This window comes from Podarcis bocagei (genome assembly GCF_964188305.1).
Source record: "Podarcis bocagei genome assembly, chromosome: 11".
Taxonomy (NCBI): Eukaryota; Metazoa; Chordata; class Lepidosauria; order Squamata; family Lacertidae; genus Podarcis; species Podarcis bocagei.
This window is the reverse complement of record NC_138136.1, coordinates 18,529,909-18,555,398: the sequence shown is the minus strand read 5'-3', so window position 1 is coordinate 18,555,398 and position 25,490 is coordinate 18,529,909. Positions and strand designations below refer to the sequence as shown.

Here is a 25,490-nt window from a genome sequence, read left to right as displayed (position 1 = left end):
TATTTATTATTTACAGTGGAGCAGATTTAGGTGTGGCCTAAAGAGGCAATTAAATGTTCATTTGGGAAACCATAGATGTGCAGCAGCAATTAATAGTGAAGTCAAAGGTGGTTTGGAAAATACAATAATTTGCGCTGCCAAGCAGGTTTTACAGTACAGGCAGTGACCATTTTGTGTGGAGGTTCTGTTCCTGACCACCACAGAAAGCCCGCCCCACCCCATTACGCCCCCCCCATTTTGCCCCTATTCTTCCTCTTCAGAGTCCCTAAAACCTATGCATCGGCGGTCGCACTTCAATCGGGCATGCCTAAAATGCTTACCACCTCTATGTGATTCTTTCAAAATGCATTTTCTAGGAATATATGATTGCACAGAATGATCTGAAACGGCAGAGATCTTGGATCAATAGGGAATTTGTAGTGGAAGCAAAAAAAAAAAAAGTCCTAGATTATTATACTGCATGCCCTTTTTGCCCCAAGAAAATGCAGGCTGTTATTTGACAACGCAAATGTTCTTCATGAGTACTTCAAAGTGCCCCAAAGAGCAAAAAAGGTAAAGGACCCCATGACAGTAAAGTCCAGTCAAAGGCGGCACTTTTCTCACTTTTCAGGCCAAGGAAGCCGGCTTTTGTCCACAGACAGCTTTCCAGGTCATGTGGCCAGCATGACTAAACCGCTTCTGGCGTAACAGGACACTGTGATGGAAGCCAGAGTGCATGGAAACACTGTTTACCTTCCCGCCGCAGCGGTACCTATTTATCTGTTCGCACTGGCATGCTTTCGAACTGCTAGGTTGGCAGGAGCTGGGGCAGAGCAACGTGAGCTTACCCCGTTGTGGGGATTCGAACCGCCGACCTTCTGATCGGCAAGCCCAAGTGGCTCTGTGGTTTAGACCACAGCGCCACCCGCGTCCCTACCAAAGTAGCAACTGCAGGTTAACAATATTTCCGTCAAGAGAAAATGTGGCAGGAACACTTTTCTCAGCATCTATTTCCTCCCCCACGCCACGCCACCCACCAAAAAGGGATCAAATGTTATTTGTTAATGATAGGTCATATGCTAAGTCATATTCAGTTTCTTGCTCATGTTTTCCTTCTGTGAAACAATAATCCTGTTGACAGCAGTAGGAATTTTTGCAGAGGTTATCAGGTCAGGTGCTGAAACAATTGAAGAATTCTTTGAAAAGATTGAAAACTTCCCAGAAACAAAATATTAGCATTCACAGACTCACACTTTCTCTATCACTGCCCCTTGTTTATATTTGGTTGAATGGCTGTTATTGGGAAAAATTGTCTGATGTTTAAAAATGGTTGCAGAGTCAATAATACTTACTTTAAGTATGAAGGTTATGAGGCAAAGGTGATTGATCAATCAGTGAAGTGTTCCTGCAGTGAGCCTTTTGTTTAGAAACGTGCTTGCAATTTTTGATGAATTATACAGAGCATCCTAGGAATTGGTTATACACAATTTTGCCATCATTGAAGGCTGATACATCCCAAAGGTTTAACTTGAAAATCAGTTGAAGAAGGTTAGCATTGGTCTGCTCTTGGGAAAGTAAAAGTTTAGCCATTTCATTAGCTTGAATTCTAACTTGTGTGAGCACATGGACTTTTGCACTTCTCCCTTTCACGCAACAGACACCTGTTGAAATTCTCTTTTTCGCACAACTATTCAAGGTACAGCAGCCCTGTGTTCTTTTTCACCTGGCCCAGAATGGGGGAGTGATCAGACACCAACACCCCTTTTTGCTAATGGACGTACAGTCCACTTCTGCAATAGGGCACCTTTACATCCAAGCCATTACAGTTGCAATCTTTAATAATAATAAAAAATATTAACAGTGATTCCACTGTTATCTGTTCTTTGCAACCTTGGTCCAACTATTAATCCAAACAATGATACAATGATAACCAGGCCACAATCAGGCTAAGTCAAAGCACTGTTAAAACCAAGTGATTTCAACGTGGGGGGGGGGGAGGAGATAAGCACTTGCTTACTTGCTTACTTGAGAGCCAGTGTGGTGTAGTGGTTAAGAGCGGTAGTCACGTAATCTGGGAAACCGGGTTTGTGTCTCCGCTCCTCCACATGCAGCTGCTGGGTGACCTTGGGCCAGTCACACTTCTGTGAAGTCTCTCAGCCCCACTCACCTCACAGATTGTTTGTTGTGGGGGAGGAAGGGAAAGGAGAATGTTAGCCGCTTTGAGACTCCTTAAAGGGAGTGAAAGGTGGGATATCAAATCCAAACTCTTCTTCTTCTTCTTCTATAAGAATATTTAGAACACAGACCAGCCAAAAGCATTTGCATTCAAAATGCTTAGTGCAAAGGAAAGTTACATTTTATTGAGGTGAAATGTTTTGGCTGACTACAGTACTTATTAGTTTATACAGTCATACCTTGGATCCTGAACGCCTTGCGAGTCAAACATTTTGGCTCCTGAACGCCGCAAACCTGGAAGTGAGTGTTCCAGTTTGTGAACATTCTTTGGAAGCTGAACGTCTGACGAGGCTTCTGCTGCTTCTGATTAGCTGCAGGAGCTTCCTGCAGCCAATCAGAAGTCGCACTTTGGTTTCTGAACGTTTTGGAAGTTGAACAGACTTCTGGAATGGATTCCGATTCGACTTCCAAGATATGACTGTTTAATCCTCAGTCGCTAAAGCAAGTCATGCATGCTTTTGTAGGGGACACCAAGTTGTTCACCCAACCTGCCACTAAAAACTTGCTTAGGTTGCAGAATTGCAGGCACTCACCTGAGAGTAAGTCCCATTCAGCCGGGCTTACATCTAAGTAGACATGCACAGGATTTCATTGTTAAACTCTTAGGATCAAATGCACATAGCTGTGTCAATGAATTAATTTGGGAATGCACAAAAACAAAACCCAACAACTCTTGGAGAGATCATGTTCTAGCGCTATTGCTAGTTCAGTGATCTGCCTGCTCTTGTCAATGTTTGTGTATAACTTGCTATGGCGTTTCAAGTGCTGAGGGTGACTCTGAGGGCAACAGCACTGATTGCTCACTGCTGTGGTGGCAGAAAATCTTTTGTAAGACCTTAAAATCTCGCTGAAGGCACAAGAGCATTCACATTAGAATTCTAGGGTCTCAGGTGTTTGGCCAGTACAATATCTCATAGATTCAGGATATTATTTTTTAAAAAAATGTTAAAGGGTGCCAGGAAACCATGTACAGTGGTACCTTGGTTCTCAAACACCTTGGTTCTCAAACACCTTGGTACTCAAACACCTTGGTACTCAAACAACCTGGAACCCAAACACTGGAAACCCGGAAGTAAGTGTTCTGGTTTGCGAACGTTTTTCGGAAGCCGAACTTCCTCCGTTTTGAGTGTTACACTTTTGATTTGATTGCCAGACTTTTTGAGTGCCAGACTTCCATTTTGAGTGTTATGCTGAGGTCTGTCTGTTTTTGCTATTTATTTTGAGGTTTTGTTTTTGTGGCTTTTTTGTTTTGTTTTTGTGACTGTGTAGAACCCAGTTCAGCTACTGATTGATTGATTGATTGATTAACTGTGTGACTGCAGTACATTGTTTATTGCTTTCATTTTATGGATCAGTGGTCTCGTTAGGTAGCAAAATTCATGTTAAATGGCTGTTTTAGAGGTTGTTTTTAAAAGTCTAGAACGGATTAATCCATTCTGCATTAGTTTCTATGGGAAAATGCACCTTGGTTTTGGAACGCTTTGGTTTTGGAATGGACTTCCGGAATAGATTAAGTTTGAGAACCAAGGTACCACTGTAATAATCTCTTAACTATATCAACATTACTGCAACTAAGACTGTGACTGTAGCTAGGAATGTCAGCAAAGTTCTCCCAAGTCAGCCTTCTAAACTGACTTTGGAGGCTCTTAAAATACCATCTCAAATAAGATGCAAGCGTTTAAAATTTCAAATTTCTTCCTGACTATTAGATTCAGTTGTGAGCTATATATAACATTTTGCATATCGTTTCCCTTCCATCCTAGTTTAAACCTGTTGTTAAGGTACCTTTAGCATTGTTTGTGATTACAAGGATGACTTCCTGAATGTATTTCTTTTTTTTACATGTAATATTTTATTGATTTTTTTAAAAAGCAAAAACATAAGAAAAGGAAAGAAAACAAAGAGTAAAAAATGTATATAAAATGTTATAGCATAGTTCCAAAATGATAATAAAGTATCGATTCATATAAACATTCCTTTTACACACAACGTGTGTATATATATAAAAACCTGCATTCCTGTACCCGTGAAAATCTACGAAAGCATATATATATATATATATATATATATATATATATATATATACACACACATACACACACACATACATACATACATACATACATACATACATACATAGACATATATAAAACGTATTTTGTACCTGTGAGTCCCATCAGTGTGGTGTAGTGGTTAAGAGCGTTAGTCACGTAATCTGGGGAACCGGGTTCGCGTCTCCGCTCCTCCACATGCAGCTGCTGGGTGATCTTGGGCTAGTCACACTTCTCTGAAGTCTCTCAGCCCCACTCACCTCACAGAGTGTTTGTTGTGGGGGAGGAAGGGAAAGGAGAATGTTAGCCGCTTTGAGACTCCTTAAAAAAAGGGAGTGAAAGGCGGGATATCAAATCAAAGAGCAAAAGCAAAGAGTTATGTTACTCTTTTATTCCTGGATATTAATGGAGAGTAGCAAGTAGCAAGCCAAATATAATTCAGAACAATTCAGATTTGGAGGTTATTTTACAGGCTGAATCAGGGGAAAACAGAGTCAAACTTACAGACTTTTGAGTCCCACTGATTTTGAGAGATATAAATATTTGAGTTTCTTTTTCTTCTTTTCCCTTTTTTCCATTGAGAGCTTGACTGGATCATGTCAAGAGTTTATAATGAATCTGCAGAACTTTAACTCTAAAATGAAATGCCATGGGCATTTCCATGGCATCAACCTGTGACTGAGAAAGAAATGCAAGAACGTGTTCTTTTAAATGTTTGAGTTAGAATGAATAAAATTAATGCAGCAACATCTTCTCAAAGATATACAAAAAGATAGTTACTTACGCTTAAGTGCATCATTTAGAGCACATTAAATTTGGGGAGGATGGAATTAGGTTTCTATATATAGAGGCATGCATTGATTGTAACCTACACTCATTATATATTGGAGTCTTCAATTTTGAGAGCATATTAGAACAGAATTTGCAGTTGCATAATTTAATAGAGAGGCCTCAGTGTCACTGTGATTAAGTGCACAATGGTGTAGCTCATAAAAATTGCAATAACATCTTTATCATAGTGTGTATCAGATAGTGATGGGTGAACTCCATTGGCTTGCTTTAGAATAAACTCAAGGTTCATAAGCAACAATTCAGAAGAAGCTCATCTTTTCCAAGAGTTTTCTCCCATATCTTGCCGCAAACATGCACATTACTGCATTGATTTGGGAGACGGCAGTTTGTTTTGGTATCATGTTCATGATTTTTGCAAAAGCGGAAAGTGCAACATCGTGGCTCAGATATTCTCTCAGTTTGTTTGTTCGTGTAAATGATATGTGCATTGAAAAAGTTAATGTAGCATTGAAGTATAAAAGCAGGATTATTATTATCTTTAAAAAACCTTCTGCATGCATTTACACCAGCTGGTTTTGTGCCTTTATGTACAGCAGGAGTGGCTAGCCTGTTGCCTTCTCCAGACAACAACCTACTTCATGTGTGTAATGTTGACAGAAATGCTGGCATGTTTTCATGTACACACAATATATAATTTTGAAAGCTGTCCATAACCTATACAGTCAAACCTCGGGTCCTGAACACCTCTGTTTTGGAATGTTTCGGTTCCCGAACGCTGAAAACCCAGAAGTAAATGCTCTGGTTTTTGAATGTTTTTTGGAAGCCAAACATCCGATGCGGCTTCCACTTGAGTGCAGAAAGCTCCTTCAACCAATCAGAAGCCGTGCTTCAGTTGTCAAACATTTCAGAAGCCAAGCGGGCTTCCAGAATGGATTATGTTCAACAACCAAGATTTGACTGTATTCAAAATATGGCATACACTATCCTTCTAAGGAATTCCACAACTGGCATTTCTCAAGTCAACACATCATTTTTCCTTCCTCAGTACAATTACCTTAATGCTGAAGAGAGAACATCTATAAAGAATAAATGTTAACTAACTGGTTTTTCTCCATTTCCATTTTTAAACATTTGATTTGTGTTTAGGATCTTAATAAGATTGTCCTGTTTGATCAATGGAAATGTCAGGATGTCATTGCTAGAAAGCAATGCCTTATCAGCCAATAGGAATGTACAAAACTGCTTCATTGGTTCATCCACCATGTTTAGCAAGAATCCCAGTCTAACCTGGGAGATTCCTGGTAATTATCTATGATTTTTCTTCCGTACTTGGCTTTGTTGTTCCCTTCAGCTCCTTCAGCAGCAACAGCTGTCATCGTTCTTGCTTGACTCATTTTTATTTGGTCCTCTTGTTTGTCTCGGCTATGGGAAAGGGATTACCTGCTCCAAAACCAGAAGGACAAGCATTAGAGTGAAGGCAGATCCACACCACACATTTAAGCATATGCCATACCCCAGGCAATCCCAGGAACTGCAGTTTCACCCTCACAGAGCTGGAGTTCCAAGAAACTTGCCAAGCTACAGTTCCCATGATTCTCTTGGAGAAGCCATGTTCTTTAAATCTGCATCAAATGTGCTTTTAATATATGGTGTGGATCTGCCCGAGGTCACTGGGACTTGTTTGGTGTTAGGTACCTGTGGATCATTAAGAGCAAGGGTTAGCTCCTTGTGATTAACTTTTGATTGCCTTTTTATTTCATTAAAAAGCAGCAGTGTTGAAGTGGGGGGGGGGAATCCAGATTGGGAATGTGAGAGGAAGAGGACTTTAACCTTTTACCCCTCCCATGCACTGTGATCTGGATCAGAGGGCTTGTGGCTGCCATTCATTCCTTCATTGATTTTATTTTATGTAGCCTCTCAGAATTCAGGCTAATGGGAATATATTAAACTGAAAGTATTTGCTCAACTCTGACCTGTAATCTGCAGGGAACCAACCTTTCAACGTGTTTCACTCCCCTTTGTTTTTTGTCTGGAATCCCAGATCGTTCTGATGATCAAATATGATTGCTGATCTCAATGTTGTCTCTTATTCTAGGCATCAATTATCTTACTCTAGTCTCCTCACATGTACTCAGAACCTTGCTGCCAGAATCACTGACTTCCCTTGTGACTCTGATCATGTAATGTTTCTCCTAAAATGCCTGCACTGGTTTTCTGTCCACTCCTGCCTTTACTTCCAAAGCCCTCCCTTACCATTCCCGATATATCCCTGCCTGGGATCTTCACTTCTTTGGCTCCACCACCCTTAATTATCCAGATCTCTCTAAAGACTCTGCCCATTCTCCCTTGCTTGTCCAGAGACCTATACAGTAAGTGCCTTCCAAAACACACTTCTCTTACTTTATTCAAACCACTCATAAAAACCTCACTTTTCCCACAAAGCCTCCCGTAGCCTACCTGCAAGTCAACCTGTAACGTAAGCCTAAGCACATTGCTTCCCTGCTTCCTGTTGACCTCTACCTCCACTTCCTTCCTCTTTCTGTGTCAGGTTGAAGAATGTAAGATGCTTCTTTACACTGTAAAGCACCAAGCCCCATGCATACCGATGATGCCATATAGGCAAACAGATAAAAATAATAACATATGGTTCACTGTTATGTCACAGTACTTGTGAAAAATTTTGGAGCGTTATATTCAGCAATGCCAGCTACCACGGGATCCCGTGGGTGACTCCGTTGCTACTACAAAAATGGTTCTGCAGGATATAATTAGTGCCTCATGTTTGGCCAGTCAGCTCTACAGTCCACTACACAAAAGAAGTTGAGCGCTGGCATCTGCTTCTCTCCTTAGCATGGATGCTGACACTATCTGGCATCTCCATTTGGAAAGTAACTCACACAGCCTGCATTTTTTGAATACCAAAGTTCCATCAGATGTGAATAATTTTCACATCACTGCCAGCGATGTTGAGCTTGAGCCAAATAGTCAGGGACAAAATCTGCTTGGTTCTAGAAAATGGTACGGTTGGCAAACCATACAGAATATTCCTCATGCCCCATTGTGTCTCAGAAAGAAAAAACGAGAAAGAGTAGGACAGATTCCTAGAACGTAATTATTATTTCAGCTCTGCTCTACTGCTTGAGATCAATCCATCCATGTTCACTGTCCTTTGCTTTGTAACTGTTTATCATTTATATTTATCCTAAAATTTCTACCTCTCAATTCTCTTTAAACGGAGATGTTAAAAAGAAGCTAACAACAACAGACCAAAATATTAGATTCCTGAGGCAATTCATATTGGGATTTAAACATGTCAAGAGTTCACTAATATGACTTCCTCAAGATAAGAAAAGAATGCACCTTTAATTTTTATTAACCAATTCGTTTGATACAAAACATTCAGAAACACTGACAAACTGCCTTTCGCTTTTTAATCTGCATGGAAAGGAGGTGGGGTGATCTTAAAGCTATTTGCTTTTTGTGTGCGTGCACATAACCATTAGATACTGGCAACATTTTCATTACTGGAAATGTCTGGAGGCAGCATACATTGTTGATAACAAATTCTTACCAAGCTGCACTGCTGTGGATATAAAAGCTGCCATGTGTGCTTATTTATTAGAGCATAGGATTGCTTGCCACGCTCATATACTCATTTCCCTGGAGAATGGAAACAGGTTGTTGCATTAATAATAAAAAAGAAAGCATAATTGTGTCGTAACAGAAGGTATAGTTGGACATGGGAATGTATCTAGATGTGACTTCGACAACAAAACAAGGGCATTAAATAGCTGTTAACTGGGAGGTAACTGGTTTAACATTATGAAAGTGCAGAGAAGCGCTTCCATTGCAGGGAAATGCAGGCAAACTGCTACTCCCAGTTGCATCGCAATGCAATATTGTTGCTACACGCTGTGAATTCTGATGTTGCACCACCATGTAGCTTGTGGTGGATTTGACTGGATGATGAACCATATCAGATTGGGATAGTGGGCAAAGAAGCCATTTTGCCCAAGGATGAACAGCAATAAATAGTCTGGGGTTTTGTACAAGAGAATAGCCAGGATCTGAAAGAACGTAGACTTGATCCATTGTGATGAATCCCTAGGTGCTAATATAACTCAAAACTGCCACCTATAGTGTCTGGGATTTCATACTCCTGGTGAGAAAATATTGGGGTTCTGTCTGCATTCCACATTCCTAGCTTAGTGCTCCCACTCAAGGTCATCTAGTGAGAACTGTCTCTATCTGTGGTTGTTGCCTTCTCTCTTTTTTCTTCTCCTTCTTCTTCACTTTTTCCAGATAAACTACTTTTTCATACTTGGCCTCATTGGTTTAAGGAGCAATTCCCCACATAAATCCTGCCCACATGCTAAGACTGATAAATATTTGTGGATAACTCCTAGTGTCTCTTGTCACACAGATGATTATTAACTTTGCGTTGCTTCCACATGCTTTCATTAGTTTTACACTGTGTATTATCATCAGCATGAATAGCTAACAAAATGACCAGTGGAGCAGTACAAGTCTTATTCAGCACATCATATCAGTCTGAATATGAAATCAAAACGTGAAAGGTACTTCAAGATGGAAAAACTAATATTCCTGCTGACAGTTCCAAGAGTTATAGTAAATTTTTACAAAACTTTTGAATATGAACTTATTTTATGTATTACATACAAAATAGGTGGGGCCTGCAACTAAATGTTGCAGTGTGGATTGCTGTCTTTTTCTGAGATATTCCATTCTCTTCCTCTTCCCCTTGATTTTCTGTTTCCCCAGAATGGTCTAGTTCTTCTTCAATGTCCATTGATCATGTTCAGTCCTCATTTTGGGGTTTCCCCAAAGATTTAAAAAAACCAGCAAACCCCAAGTCTGCCGATATCTCCATGATATTTTTCTCTCTCATTGAGAGAGTGGTTGTTGTTTTTTAAAAAAATAAAGTTCAAACACTATCTCCAAACTGGTTGAATGGCAACAAAATGGCAAATGAATTTCAGTTTAATTCAGTATTACATTACAATGGCACTTGCAATATGTGAAACTTCCACTAGGTTCCATTCCCTTTTATTTCCTTAAACAAGATGGGTGATGAGAATTTTATCATGACTTCTGTGGTATGTGGCTTCAGTTGTGTATTAGGGTCTTTCTTTCTTTTTTATTAAACTTGGTTTTGTGTGATTTTTGCGAAGGTTTCTTCTACAATGGAACACGGAGAAGGGAGAAGCTACATTAAAACAGTATCTTGAAACACTAATAGAAATAAAAACTCAATGTACAGTTTGTGTTCTTGTAATGAATCAAAGAGATCAGTGCTTGCCTCTCTTGCTTCAGGCAACAGCTGTTATTTATTTCTGGTGGAAATTAGAAAATAGCAGCCACATTCTATTCAAAGTTTATTTAAACTATTGCTGGGGTTGGGGGTGGCAGGAGGAAGCATGTGGCACATTAGATTTGTGCCAGTGAGCTTGTGTTAATGCAATACACTTTTTGTACAGTATCTTACAAGCACATGTCCTAAACAAGATTGGAGCTTTCAGATTTGTTTTAATTTTTGATTGATGACTTAATTTATGGTGGGCTAGAATGCTTGCTTTATGATGAGTCATGATGCATGTGGAAATTGAACTAGGCAAATTTAACTTGAATGAAAAATTGTGTGCATTATTTCATACTGGCAAATCGATCTCCTACATACTTGTTGAAAACAAACAGAATTCATCCTTTTCTCAGAGATAAATAAGCCATTGTGGATGAGAGACCAAAAATGTTGTATTACCAAATTAGACCATTGATCATGTCAGCATAGCTGATGTATATTATTAATATAAGCCAGAAAATGATCATTGTTTAATAAATAACTTTTCTATTTTTTCCTTTTAACAAGAAACTTGACCTTTGACTCGAAGCTGTAATTTTCCTGTGTTTCTTGCTTATAAATGCACCCTATATGTAGAAACAGAGAAGATGTATAAACAATGAGGGTGGCACCCAACAAAGTCTTCAGATCAGTGGAGTTTAGCTATTCATATTTACTCTGGTTGAGGGACGCAGGTGGCGCTGTGGGTTAAACCACAGAGCCTAGGACTTGCCGATCAGAAGGTCGGCGGTTCGAATCCCCGCGACAGGGTGAGCTCCCGTTGCTCTGTCCCTGCTCCTGCCAACCTAGCAGTTAGAAAGCACGTCAAAGTGCAAGTAGATAAATAGGTACCACTCCGGCGGGAAGGTAAACGGCGTTTCTGTGCACTGCTCTGGTTCACCAGAAGCGGATTAGTCATGCTGGCCACATGACCTGGAAGCTGTGCGCTGGCTCCCTCGGCCAATAAAGCGAGATGAGCGCCGCAACCCCAGAGTCGGTCACGACTGGACCTAACGGTCAGGGGTCCCTTTACCTTTACCTATTTACTCTGGTTATGACTCTGATGCAGTCCTGCAACTGGATTAATAATTGTATTTACTAAGTCTATAATCATGGATTTTTTTCAGCCTGAACTCGCTGGGACTCAGTTCCGGCACTTCTCAGGTGAGCACCATTGTCATTCTAAGAGAACAAAGGAGGTGTTCATGGTGATTTCTGTCACCTCTTTTCTAGAAAAATAGCACTGCCTGTAACTATTTCACTAAAAGAATGCAGGTCTGTAGCAAGCAGGTACTGCCTTCCTTGTGAATATTTGGGGGATTCTTATGTTGAAGATGGACAAACCTTTTCGGAAGCTCCCCTGAGTTCCCCTTAAAGAGCTTTAAACAGTTAGCACCCGCATATAGATGAGGCGCATCCTGAATTAACAAAATACTTAATCACTCCCAGGCTAAGAATGGGGCAGGAATCAGACAAAAGCAAATCCCTGTGCAGAATTTCCTGATCCCAGTCATCCCAACCAAGGCGTGGCTTGGCTTGGACATCCACTTGGAAATCCACACAGAGAAGTTATGCCTTATTTACTTACAGTTAAGAGCCACCATTTCTAAAGATCTCTAGGCTTCAATTCTAGTTGTTCTCTCTGTTTCATTTCGAGCTCGGGTATTGAAACATAATGCAAAATTTAACTCAGTAGTAGTATATTCATAACTTGACCAAAAACATATTCTTCTAACTCAAGTACTAATAAATAATAAATGTTTTTTTACGCACGGCTACAAATATTGTATGCAGTTCATGCTGATTACATATCCCATTAAGAGATGTATTTAACAAGAATATTTCAGGTGGAAGACCCAAGTTATTAATATTGTGCTTGTTGACAAGCCTTACTATGTAGATAGTATCCGTCTAGCCCATGAGTAGGCAAACTAAGGCCCGGGGGCCAGATCCAGCCCAATCGGGCGGTCCGACAATCAGCGTGTTTTTACATGAGTAGAATGTGTCCTTTTATTTAAAATGCATCTCTGGGTTGTTTGTGGGGCATAGGAATTTGTTCACCCCCAAAAAAAATATATATAGTCTGGCCCCCCACAAGGTCTGAGGGACAGTGGACCGGCCCCCTGCTGAAAAAGTTTGCTCACCCCTGGTCTAACCTTTTAACATCCTGAGATCTGTGTGATAGCAGTAGCAAAGAATCTGGCAGTGGGAACCAAGATGGACTCTTTATTTTGGTAGCATTGCCTGATAAGCAAAACTTGTTTTCAACTTGCTACAATTTCATCACTTTTGTTGGGGGATTGTATTATCTTCTCATCTGTTTCTGATAGCTTGATATGTGTGTTGCATCACTCATAATAGTCTGAGCCCTATGCTATGCAAAGTGGCAGAAGTAATTGTGCTGATATAAGTATGTGACAGCTAAAGATTGATATGTGTTGTGAGTTTTGTTTTTTGAGTGCATCAAAATGGATGTAAAGCAGAAAAACCCTTCTCTGCGAAGCTCTCTAGAAAATCACGCAAATCCATCTACAATGATAGATCATTAACAGATACTTAAATGGGTGACATCATTTTGCTTGTTTTATCTGCAACAACAACAAATTAATTCTACCCCACCCCTTTGTCTGGGTTTCCCCAGCCACTCTGATTGGTTCCCAACAGAATATAAAAAATATTTAAAATGTGATAAAAAAATCAAACATTAAAAACAGGGCTGCTTTTAGATATCTTCTAAAAGTCAGATACCGTATTTTTCTGTCTATAAGACACCCTCATGTATAAGACGCCTCCTATTTTTGGGGACTCAGATTTAAGAAAATGGAGGGAGATGTATCCGTGTATAAGATGTCCCCTAATTTTTGACATTATTTTTTAGGGGGGGAACCTAGTCTTATACACGGAAAAATATGGTAGTTGTTTATTTCATTGACATCTGATGGGAGGGCCTTCCACAGGGCGGGCGCCACTACTGAGAAGGCCCTCTGCCTGGTTCCCTGTAAATTCGCCTCTTGCAGTGAGGGAACCGCCAGAAGGCCCTCAGAAGTGGACCTCAGTGTCAGGGCTGAATGATGGGCGTGGAGATGCTCCTTCAGGTATACTGGGCTGAGGCTGTTTAGGGCTTTAAAGGTCAGCACCAACTCTTTGAACTGTGCTCAGAAAGGTCTCATTGTGAGCTTTATAGTGTAATGAGTCCTGAAAAGACATCTTGGAGGGTGTGGTCAGAAGAGGAGGAGGAGATATGGGAGTGGGAGGAGTCCAACCCAGGGAACATTCCTGGCGGGCAGGTGAATGAGAATCTGGGACCCCAGGAGAAGTCTGAACCAGCAGCTTGGGAAATGGAGATCTGGATGCTGAGGAGGAGCCATGTAGGTTGTTAGGAGAACAGCCTACCCCCTTTAACTCCAACAATATTATTCAGTGACCCACTTTAAAAACACTTACATTATCATATTTAACATGATGTGCAATATAGCTAATGGGATCCCCCCAAGTAGCATCAGATTCTCTGGACTATTGATTTTGAAGATTTTGGAAGGTAATTTATTATTAACTTGTTTATTTGGGGTGGGGTGGGGGAAGTGACAGAAGAAAGTGTGGGTAACCTAATGTTCCCGCTGTAGTATTATCAACTCCCCAGGAGTTAATTAGCTCTTTTGATTTGAAAAAAAATAATGTTTGTAATGAAAATCTGTTACAATCATTTTCAGTTAACAGATGAGGAAATATTTCTGAGACTAACAGTAACAGCACAATCCAAAGTCAAGGTCCCCTGGGATGGGTGAGTTTGGAATAGGTGACTATTTGGCTGAGCCAGGTGAGGCTAATGCTGTGTTGGCTGAAGTCCCTTATCCCAGCTCAGCCAAAGCTGTCTGAACTGATGCTGGGGTAAGCCCCACAAAAAGGGGTATTCTGGGGGCAGGACAGGACAGGGGTAGACTTAAACTCTTTCAGCTTGGTCATGTGACCTAGCAACCCAGCTGAACTTACAATGGCAAAATGGAAGGGTCGAGCGGCCCCGCTCCTTCATGGAGTTAAGCCCGGGTAAATTTTGCCAGCCTCTTATACCTGGGGTTTCTCTGCCCATGCCAGATACGGACCTCTAACCAGGGGCTCTGAGAACCTTAGTTAATTAGACCATTCTGACTCTCAGATTATTCAGAGTTATGATGGTCATCTTCAAATATCTAAAGGGATGTCACGTGGACGATGGAGCCAGCTGGAGGGTAGGGCCTGAACCAATGGATTCAAGAAAGAAGAAAGGATGTTCTGTCTGCTAGCGCATTTGCAAAGCTAAGCAAGGTCCGATGAGGTTTCAAATTGGATGGGGAATTGCATGTTGAGATCCTGCACTGCAGGAGGTTGATGACCCATGAGGTCCCTTCCGACTCTACCATTCTATGACTCTATGTCACCTTGTCTGATGAAGCATGTTGGGCTTTTAAAATTGCTTGCCCAAAGAAGTGGTAACTTGTGCATTTTCATAGTGGTTGGGAATAATAGAACAGGATTAAATACCAAATATATTCTTCTGCCACTGTCCTTTTAGGAAGCTTGTGACCACAGATCCCAGCCTACAGACCCCTTCATTCAAACTATTCCTGTCTAATTGACATCCTCTCAAGAGCCACTGTTTGCCAGAGTAAAGGACCCTGGTTTTCTGAATCCACGTGGAAAGGCAAATTCAAATTGAGCTCCATGCCTGCTGGCTTCCATTGCCTCTCTCTAGGGTTGCACACATTTAGGCAGCCTTTCATTGCAATACAAAAGAGAAAGGCAGTGTTTAGGGAAGCTGGAGACAGAAAGGCTCATATAAACACTGAGATTCCCGAGGAGTGGGATAAATGTGTAATTTGTGCAACATTAGGGTGGTACAAAGCAGCTGCTTAAAAGCTACTTAACTGTGAACATGTCTGCCATTGATTCATTGTAGAACATAGGAAATTGCTGATCCCTCTCCCATATCTTTTGCATAGATTATGTCCTAGGCTTCTGTACCAAGCGGCAATGTTTGTTAAATGTAGTTCTACTTAGCTTTAACTCACTAGAGGAAACCGGTTGTTGTCTACTAGGGGCTAATTACAACATGTATCTAGCTTCTAACATAGAATCTGGCACAATGTGGTGGCAGATGGCAGCTAATCTAGGGCAAATGCTTGAAGTGATGCTTTTGCAAGCCCTAAGTGTCTGTAAAGGAATTTTCAGAACTCATTTCCATGAGAAAAGAGCATCTCAAATGCTCATCTCTCAAAAGTTGCTTCAGTGTGTTTTTTCATGGCAGAGAAGCGGGTTGCTCCAACAAATTGTGCTAGGAAATTTAGTTTCTTGGCATAAAAATGGAAAAAGAAAGCTGTAAAAAAATCAACATGGCATACATGTATAAATACAGCACTTCATAATTGATTTCCAAGGCACTGTTACTTTGGGGAAAAGTTTGAGCAGCTTGATTTTGTTGATACCCTCAGGCCTGGTGTCTGTGGTTTCTGTCAATATAGTGTCCCTGCTGATCTGCCAACAAGATAGCTCTTCTAGGAGGATACAGTGGTTTCATAGTTTGACTTCCTGCTGCTTTTGCTGAACTTACCAAACAAGACGAAATTACAGACTGTGCTGGTGACATCAGAAGGAAAATGGACAAGCTCAGGAACCATTAACTATGGCAGAAGAGTGGAAAAGAAACACTCAAGCAATACACACTTCATGTGATCGCTTTTATTAGTAAAATAGAGCATGTTATATCTGAATAACAGAATGAACCGAATACTGGCAAATTTTGCTCATAAGAAACGTAAAATTTCAACACATTTATTGTAGGAAGTCGGAAAAGTGCATCACTATTTGTATGTTGGCTTTGGGCTTGTTAGAAATATAGAGAAAGTGCTGAACCAGAACAAATGAAGTTTATTTACCAGTAGGCTAGAACAGATTTGTGTCACATATTTTTAAAATAAAGAAAATAAGTTTGGAGAGATGGAAGCATCATATTGGGCTGCTTTTCATCTTTGACCTGCAATGATATTCTCAGACTAATACTGAAGGGAGAGGAACTGTCATTTACATAACTTACTTTGTAAGGCTTTTGAACAAAAACATATCCACAGAGTCTTGGTTGTACCAAATAATCATTTATGCGTTTTAGAGCTAATCTAGTCATACCTTTTCCCCAAACAATGACAATTGAAAATGACGTTCCTTTCATTGATAATAGTGTATAAGCCAGATAGTCAACCTGGCAGCATGAATTTTATACTTTAGAATAATGGCAAGCAATATATGGAATATAAGCAGGTCTTTGAATACATTATTTTGTTAAATGGCTGTTGATTGTCCATGTTGTATGTAGTAATACAGTATAATATTAGTTACCAATACAGAAAGTACATTGAATGGGACAATGATATTTGTGGATCTGTGTTCTGCAGAAGAATCATATGCATATCTTCTCAGAAGTAAGTCTCCCTGATGTCAGTGGAACACTTCCAGATGAGTAGAAAATTGCAACTTAAAAAACCCACACACCTTTAACCCTCTTTTTGTTTGATATGTTGATGAAAAATTGCTTAATTAAGTGACTACCATATAGGGGCATAACACAAACTTGGTCTGCATGTAACCGAAAATCCATGATCTTTCCTGTCTCCTAAATGAAGAATCCTCTGTCACTCAAAAAATTGTACACACTCCATCAGCAGGGCATGAACGGATTAAACTGATGCACTCTTCTTCCTCCTGCATAGAAAATACTTAGTAAATTATACTCATGGACCAGCAAAGTCTGAGAACAGGGTGATTAAGCGCAGTTTTGCAGAATGAAACACCAAGCTTTACTGAGCAAAGCAATAACTGTTGCTGAATGGCAATAAGCCTTTCCAGCTGTTTTTCTTTTCTACATTAGATTCTCCTATTTCCTAATAAGCTATTTACAATCATTCACAAGTTTCATAGGCTGGGTAAATTGGAAATGGAAATTGGATATCTTGTCTCTCAATTTTGGCCAGCCTTAATCCAGATTAGGAAATTTGTGATGGAATTGGCAGGTTAACCCTTCTCCCATGTTATTTTTCCAATGAAAATTGCCCCTTCCCAAAAATGGCATTTGTCTTGTTAAGGAAAAGACAGAGACGTACAGGTGATCAGAATGTATAAGTTATTATACTCCATATCCCATCCGTTGCAGTAAGAACTTATCTTTAAGTAAATATTGCTGCCATAAAATTTGTTGTTGGCTGTTATTTTCATTGTGGTTTATTACACCAAAAAGGTTGAGTACCTCTTTACTTTTCAAACAATTTCCCATAACATTATTTCACATTTGCAGGGATCTTGTACTGTATATCCTTTTAATATAACTGTTACAAATGTATTCCTAAAGATGGATCAGATCTTATAGTTCTGTTCATCTGCCATCAGAGCATGCATTTAATATATGGCCCAGTTCTCCTTTGAGAAATGAAAATGCATAAATATGATGAGATAGTCAAAGTACTATCACACAGAATATTCAGACTAGATGAGAGTGTGCAGATTTTAATACTGGATGAGCAATAAGAGATAGATCAGGTGCTTTAGGCAAGTAGCAATGCAAATAGCTTAAAATTACATAAGAGCTGCAGTCTGATTGCTTCCCAAGTTGAAACCTTTTTGTAGTAATTTAAAATTACATGAAATTTGGTTTTCATTACTTCCTAAGTTCAAGTCACCTTTCAAGGATGAAGGAAGTTTCCAGCAAGTGGTCTCAAAGTCGTCTAACATAAATTCTCAGAGAATTGGCTTCTGTGGCAAGTTTTCTCAACTGATCTGTACTGCTTGCTGTTTGGGTCTGTGGGCGGGTAAGGGCATAGATGGTGAATCATAGAATTGTAGAGTTGGAAGGTACCCCAAAGGTCATGTAGTCCAACCCCCTGCAATGCAGGAATCTCAGCTAAATCATCCATGACAGATGGTCATCCAAACCCTGCTTAAAAATCTCCATGGAAACAGGGGCCACAACCTCCCAAGGGAGACCATTCCACTGTCAAACAGCTCTTACTGTCATAAAGTTCTTTCTGGTGTTTAGTCGGAATCTCCCTTCTTGTTACTTGAAGCCATTGGTTTGAGTCCTTTGGAAGCCTTAAGATAAATGTGTCTGTGAATGGTGAACATCAGGGTATGTATCCCAGTGGTGTGCCTGCAGCTTGTGGGGCACTGGGACGTGTGAACAGTGCAAATGTGTCTGAACCCTTTGCTCCCTCTTCCCTTCCTAGATCCAGTGTGGTGTAGTGGTTAAGAGTGGTAGACTTGTAATCTGGTGAACCGGGTTCGCTTCCCCGATCCTCCACATGCAGCTGCTGGGTGACCTTGGGCTAGTCACACTTCTCTGAAGTCTCTCAGCCTCACTCACCTCACAGAGTGTTTGTTGTGGGGGAGGAAGGGAAAGGAGATTGTTAGCCGCTTTGAGACTCCTCTGGGTAGTGATAAAGCGGGATATCAAATCCAAACTCTTCTTCTTCTTCCCCCTCCCCAGAGCATTATCCCTTATCAGAGATAGGTTGGTGCTGAATATTTGGTATCATAGAAGACTTTAATGCTTGTCTTTCAGAGACAGAGAGAAAGAATACAGTGTTCTTTCTGTTTTCTAGCTTGCCATCTTTCACTTTGACAGGCCCAGACTATTTGATGCTGCTGGCAGTAATTCAGGAATTTGCTTTTTGTTGCTTATTTAGAACAGCGTAATTGAAATGAGTGTTGAAGAAAAAATTCCTAGCAGCAGTAAAATACCTCTTTTCAGTTTCATTCTGATAAAGTTGAATATACAGTGGTACCTCTAGTTACAAACTGAAGTCATTCCGGAGGTCCATTCGTAACCTGAAACTGTTCTTAACTAGAGGCGTGCTTTCGCCAATGGGGCCTCTTGCTGCCACTATGCCGCTGGCACACGATTTCCGTTTCTCATCCTGGGGCAAAGTTCTCAACTCGAGGTAACTCTTCCAGGTTAGCAGAGTTTGTAACCTGAAGCGTTTGTAACCTGAGGCATTTGTAACTCGTGGTACCACTGTATATGGAATTCATGGTGAGTGTTATATATTTTCTCTCTCTCATACATACATATATATATATATACAGAGAGAGAAATGACAACTCAATCCATTGTGAGTTTACTCAGAAATAAATCCCATTGTATTTTGATAAGTGTTCACAGGACTGTAGCATGAATCAATCATATATAATATAATATATTATATTGTATAATATAATATACAAGATTGTATAATATAATATACAGTCAACAAATATAATATCTGTTACATAATTTGGACATTACAAAATTCATTTGTTATGAGATAATTTGTTAATTGTGGCTGATAACAGAAAACATAATCTAGGTCAGTTTGAATAATTTGACACCAGAATGAAATAACTGGTTCCTTTTACGGATACTTAAAGATATGGGTCCAGAATTATTATCTGCAAAGGAGCTCTTTATGTGTTTCTATTTGGAATAAATATTCCCTATTCATGCTCTTACCTACAGCTATCTTCCATTTTATTTGGTAGCATACATCACTGTATGTCACGCTGAAGGCATTCTGGTTCCATGTTGCATATACATGTATGGGGACCCCCATGGAGATGAGTGTTAACTCCACCTTGCCGCTATTCCAGTTGTCCTCCAACCCCTGAAGGATGACCATCTGAAGCAAGCAGCCTCTTGTATTTGTGAAAACTCCCCATGTGCTTTAGAGCTCCCATTCTGCATATGGGGTGGAACCCCCATGAGCACAGGAGACCCCCTACTTCAAAAGTTTCCTTTCCATTGATTGGAGACCATTTTCTTTTAACGGAGAGGAAGGTATCCTTGCATATCCATGCAAGTAAGGAGCCTTTCTGCTACATATTAAACCAGTTGCCATTTCTGGCCACCCCTGGTACAGTGCATTAAAGTAATCTAATCTATATTTTTACCAGGGCCTGTAAACCAATGGCCAGGTCCTGCCTCTCCCCCCCCCCCGCCCCCGGGATGCCCATTATTAGGGAGCAAAACTTGTTGATACAAGGTGCTGCAAACCTTACCGTGCTATATTAACCCATAGCACCACTTTCAGTGATGGCAACTGAAAAAAACAGTGAAACTTTTAAAAATTGAGCAAGTTAATTGGCATCTCTAGAGGAGATGGTTATTCCTAAGCGTTTGAACTCTTAAAGGTAAGAACATACATACATAATTTTATGTTTATGTTGCACTTCCGTAGTTCAAACCATGCTCAAGGCAGCTTACGACATGAAGGAAATACGTAACTGCAACATAACAAAAGTAGCCGTAAACAATAAATAAAGAATTTTAAAAACGCACAATGAAACTGGATAAACTTTGAGGACAAACTGGCATCTTGAACTGAGCCTGGAAACAAATTGCGATCCTGTGCAGCTGATTTGAAATCAGTGTGATGTCCTCAAAGCACCAGTTGCAGTACACTTTTCAAGGTCAGTGTCACGCAGAGGATATTAGAATGGCTTGGAGAAACCTGAGCATATGTAACTGTGGCAAGACCAGCCATCTTAATCTGCAGTGGGTACACTAGCCAAACCTGAGCAAAAGGTCTCCTAACCACATCAGAATCCAGGAAGACATTCACGCTATATCCCTGCTTCTTCAAAAGTACCACCCTCATCCAGAGCAGGATGCACCCCTATTCCAGAGTCAGCAGTCCTTACTGCCAAAAATCCTGTTTGGAGCAAGCTTTCTTAGTATATCTTCAACTCTCAGTTTCAGATAGTGATTCAGGACTACTCCATTTCTCCTGGAATCAGATGGAAAGGAGGGGGGGGGGCTGGATGTTGACAGCATACTGATAAGCAGGGGGACAGGACGGGATAATAACTTACAGATACTGGTAGCTTTTTGTTTCTGGCTGATTGTTCCCATTGTCAACGCTTCTTGCTACATTTGCGAAAGACTGTTACATGGCTTACAATGATAAAATAATACCAAACAATTTATCACTGAGCCATCACAGAGGTTTCTGAGCCCTGTCCTGGTAACTTATTGCAGATGTAAACACCCACATGTTCTTAAAGCTGTGTTGGAAGAACAAATGTTTGTGTTAACTGATGTAGACAGTGCTTTTTTCTTTAAATTTTTTTAGGGATACTCTCATTTTCCTAATCACATTGAAATACTGCCCTTCAATGAGGCCAAACTTAAGATTCAGAAAATGTTTAGGAGTATGTGTATCCCTTCGTCATCATCGTCCTCCCCCCCCCCCGAAAAAAGCACTGTCCGTAGAAATAACAAGACCTCCTTTTCCATGCCAGAGATCTTGCATACAACTACATTTCTTTTGTGATAAATGAATAGGCTCCAAGCTTTCGATGACACCTGTCTTTGATTTTACTTAAGCAGAATCGGCAGTATTGCTTTGAGAAACACCTACTTATCTTAAATCAAGCCACAGTTTTCACCTGCTTAAGTAATATTGAAATGTATCGTATCCACTTTTTAAAAAATGTGACTGCCATAATAGAAGTTGCAGAAGAGAAAAAAGTTAAGTACTTCAGTGGATGGTGGACTTACATTCAAAATAAAAAAAATACAATCCATGATGTGAAAGTTGTTCCAAGACTAAGCTTGAGAGCTTTTTTGTAGTTGCTTCTCCATATGAGGAAATAATTTAAGAAATAGACTTGTATTCTCTTCCACCACCATTGGAGGTATCCCACTGAGAATAAGGGAAAGACATATAGTTCAACATCGTTGAAACTCAGCAGCACTGGGAGGAGGAATGCCAGCATGGAAAACAACCTTTGAAATCCAATTTGCCACCTTGAGTTTCATCAGGGAAGAAAGGCAAGTTACAAATGCAATAAGCAGATAATTTTCTCCCCTACAAAATCCAATCTAAAGGTTGATTCATATATATTCACAGTATCTTAGGAGACCTCATAAAAGACACAACCTTTTTTTTTCCCCCCTCCGCATTTTCATGCTTGCCTTATTGAGCTTGATTATTCATCAGATTTTTCAGGTTTTTTCTTTACGCACATTGTCTGAAAAACGGGGGTGAGGGAATACATGGAAATGGTTAATGGAAATTATGTGGACTTCCTCATAAAGTATGTTTAATTGTTAACTATGGATTTTAGATTTCTCTGTTTTTCTGGGTTAATTCATTTTAGGAGAAAGCATGAATGATAGGCTTCAGTTTAGTAAATCCAGACACACCAGGGGATTGGTCATCCACAATCACCGTCATTCTTAGTTATCCGCTTGGGTATACAGCCTGTGATCAAAAAACCAAATGCCTTCCTACCTTATTGCTGATGTGTGTTTTACTGCTCTTGAAGACATCATCAAATCATTAGTGAAAGATAACTTGATACTGTCAGTGTTGTGTATAGCAAGACCCTCCGCCCTATCTTGAAAGAGAAGTTTAGTTTTTACTAGCAGGTTGAGGAATGTCAAACCAAAGCTTCCCTTCCCAGAAGTGAGCTAGATTTTCTTGCCCAGACTGGCACCAAAGGATCACTTGTTATAGGAATGGCTGGCATGTAAATACGTTAGGCAGTGCTGTGATATAGAAAAGTAATCTGGGTTTCTCAACCACCTTACATGCACGCAGCCATATTTGGTTCTTCTGTGATCAGCAAACTTCCTTACCTGTTCCCTTGACCCAGACACCAAAAACTCCTAACGTCTATATCCAGCATTTTTCATTGGCTAGAAGTAGGCAAGAGCAGCCAATCTTTATTAGGCAATGCATATAATATTTGCTGTAATTGATTAAAATCTATTGAGTGGGTAGACAAAAGGTAAATCTCTTGGTGATTGTGAAATAGATGGGCAAGGATTTCTGCCTCCCAGAACAAAATGCCACCCCCACCCCCAACACATTCTGTTGCTGAAATGATGAAGGCTGGGTTAACCAATAATGTATTTTTGTTTGGAAGGACCATGAACTCCTGGGCTTTTACACCAGATCCTCATTTGTGGATCTCATAGTTTTAGGTTTTTTTCCCTTTTTTCACCTCCAAAGTAGATCCCACAATTCTGAAGTCCGTTTACCAGCGCATTCGGTGACTCAAATCACCTGTTTCATCACAGCATCTCCTTCCTAACTCATTATCTGAGCAATTTATCACTAGCAAAGTCAGACTTCACTGTTTCCAGCTTGTAGGCTGTGCACCTTGCTAGCTCATTTTGTTCCTTCAGGCTTGCTTGCTCCCTGGCATGATGCCCTGCCTGATCAGGCACATTTTCTGTTTATATTGTAGGAGCAGATCAACTGACTTATGCTCCTGACAGTAGATTATAAACCTCAACAGGAAATTTATTTCTTTATGTTTGCTTTGGATTATAATCATTCACTTGCGTTCTGGCTGCATTCAGCATTTGAGTCTACAAGTCTTATGACAGACCTGACTCTTACTATTTTCTGCGTACGTGCATGCATGTTAAAACATACACTTTTAAACTTTTTTAAAAAAATAAAATACATGGCTTTAGGAAAAGATGCATACAGATGTATTAACAATGCATGCTTTTCAGAGACCCCATCAATAATTTCCCTTCATACATGAGTACCTCCATTGTTTTCAAAGGATGCAGTCAGATGCTATGGACTTACTCACAGTTGTGTGCAGGCAAATCTATTGAAGTCACTGGACGCACCCATGTATAACAGATCATCAAAAACTGGTGATACTTATAAGGAGCAGAATCAAAGGTTGAGGTGCTAACAAATATCAAGGGAGTTTATAGACATATGGGAAAACCCATAGCCCCAAATCCTTTGGAAAAACAAAACAAAACACCTTACTGATGCTCTTAATTTTTAGCTTTCCTTGTTTGTTGAGCAAGTTCTTTCCGATGCAAGCCTACGAACAAACCATTCCTGGATGTAAGGAAATGTAACAAAATGCATTGCTTGACAGTCCATACTGTTAGTTCAGTGTAGTAGCTTCTTCTATGCTACCGCATTGATTTTTGCCATCTAACCTTCTTTGTTAATCAGATCCTCTGCCAGCATTCTCTGACAGGTTCAGCAATCTGTCTCATGCAGAGAATGAAATGCTTTGTGAGGACTTTGAAGCAGCAAGAGTACCATCTGTGGCTTGGTTGAAAAGCCTTAAATACATTTCTGGGGGGGGGGGGGACTCTCGCTCGTACCGAAGCACTGAAAGGGCTCTCGGACCTTATAATATGCAAACAGCAGGATTCACTCTTCATACTATTCTGTTCTAAATAGCTACTGTAAGGCTAGAAAGCCCGTGACCCTCCGATATCATTGGACTAAACCCCAACATCTCTGGCCATTGGCTATGGCAGCTGGGGCTGATGGGAGTTGGGGAGTTCAATAAATGTGGAGGGCCACAGGAGGGTTCCCCATCCCAGCCTATATATTGCATCCCAGAATGCAATATATAGAACATCTAGTCCAGCTTACTGCTATTCAAGTCCCCATTTTTATTAAAATCCCATTCATCAGAGCACCAAGTAGGGAAGTGGCCAGTAAGCTGCTACATATTCATGTGGGTGTTCAAAGCGATGAGTGGAAAATTGGTTATTTCCTCAGAACCAATAGAAACTTCACTAATCCTATTACGAAGCCCAAGAGCTTGTGAACAGTAGGCATCAGAAATGTATCAGCTGAATAAAACAGGTAATGTTCGGAAGCTTTTCAATACTTACACTGAGCACATTCCTTGAATAAAGAGCTTCCATTTATCCTTCAACTATTAAGTGTCCCTGCCATGCTACAGTCATAGTAGCAAAGATTTCCCCCCCCCCCCAATCGCTTAAGCTTGAACAGAGAAGCGGGCACGGAGCAATGGATCCAAATTACAAGAAAGAAGATTCCACCTAAACATTAGGAAGAACTTCCTGACAGTAAGAGCTGTTCGACAGTGGAATTTGCTGCCAAGGAGTGTGGTGGAGTCTCCTACTTTGGAGGTCTTTAAGCAGAGGCTTGACAACCATATGTCAGGAGTGCTCTGATGGTGTTTCCTGCTTGGCAGGGGGTTGGACTCGATGGCCCTTGTGGTCTCTTCCAACTCTATGATTCTATGATTCTAGGGTAGTAGTGAACTGGGGGCGGGGT

At 40.4% G+C, this 25,490-nt stretch overlaps 1 protein-coding gene and 1 long non-coding RNA gene across 6 annotated transcripts in view; one reads left to right on the top strand and one right to left on the bottom strand.

Moving 5' to 3' along the window:
- Nucleotides 1–25,490, bottom strand: part of LOC308597875 — a 991,146-nt gene that overhangs the window by 490,931 nt on the left and 474,725 nt on the right. The window lies entirely within an intron of this gene.
- The window catches only part of PRR16 (proline rich 16), a 162,945-nt gene that overhangs the window by 125,373 nt on the left and 12,082 nt on the right, over nt 1–25,490 (top strand). The gene's annotated exons all lie outside the window — the stretch shown is intronic.